This window comes from Fistularia commersonii, chromosome 4 (genome assembly GCF_037954325.1).
Source record: "Fistularia commersonii isolate RoL2024-O1a breed Wild chromosome 4, RoL_Fcom_v1.0, whole genome shotgun sequence".
In the NCBI taxonomy this organism is placed as follows: domain Eukaryota; kingdom Metazoa; phylum Chordata; class Actinopteri; order Syngnathiformes; family Fistulariidae; genus Fistularia; species Fistularia commersonii.
Genome location: NC_141287.1, coordinates 12,841,224 through 12,842,472, shown reverse-complemented (window position 1 = coordinate 12,842,472; position 1,249 = coordinate 12,841,224).

Genomic DNA, 1,249 nt, shown 5'->3' with positions numbered 1-1,249 from the left:
GTGTGTGTCTGTGTGTGTGTGTTTCTTGACAACCCACATCTCACCCAAAACGTATCACTTCCAGCAGGCCTTTGTCCCCTCTAATGGAATTAACCGCGGCGAAACGGGTCGTGTTGTGGGACGGCCCGCCGCCGCCGGCGCTCTGACATCCAGGCTTTTAATGGTGTTTACTTTGGAGTCACTCAGGACTGCAGGAAAAAGGAGCGTCGCCCTCTTCACCTCCCCCCTGCCCTCCAGATTATATAACACTGTTTAAGAGGCAGAGGACGCCTGAGGAGTTTTCCCTCCCCCAAGGACTGAGGAGGCGCTCAGGCCACCTTTATTTATATTTTATTTTATTTTCATGCCAAGTGTATTTAAACAATGAGAGAATGACTGCAATTACAAGAGCGTTTTAATGTTATTTTATGAATATTATATTATTGTAATAGATGATAATTATTACGATTAACTTTATCATTAGAAGTATATTTATAATTGTCATAAAAATATTTTCATTACTATATGTATCATTAATATGATTGCTATTAGTGTTATAATTGTATTTATGATTTCTATAATAATCGTATTTATTCTTATTTCTCATCAACATCATTTTATAATTATTGTTATGTTTATTATTATTCATTATTATTGTTGTTGTTATTACTGTACTCATTATTTTTATTATTGTTACAATTAATTATTATTATTTAGTGCTATATTTGTTACTTCTGTTATTATTGCTATACTTATCATCAAGACTAAATATTAATATCAAAATTGGATCAATAACAACAATTGTAGTAATAATAATACATTGCTCTAAAATGATTCAATTACGACAGAAGTCGTACAAATATTCTCAGAGATTGCGAAGTCATTAGCCGTTCTCGGAGTTTGGTGATGCTAATGTATCAAATTAGCAGCCAATTACAGCATATCGATAATCATGAACAGATTACTGGATTAGAGTGGTTAATCCAGGATTTGACAACAGGAGAGCATCAAACCCAGAGTGGAATAAGCACATTTAACAGCCGGCGGGGGCTTTCAGGAACCGGGATAATGGATCTGAGGGGAGGAGAGATTACGGGATTACACGGGATTATCACATGTAACGAGTCACGGGGATACCAGAAAACACCGGCCAATCAGATTGAAGGATCTGGGAACAAACCAATTGATTTTTTTTCTCCATCCCGCAGAAATCATCGCCGGCTTTGAGTGTATTCTGCTTTGAAAGAGGAGGCGGGGCTTAATCCTTAAT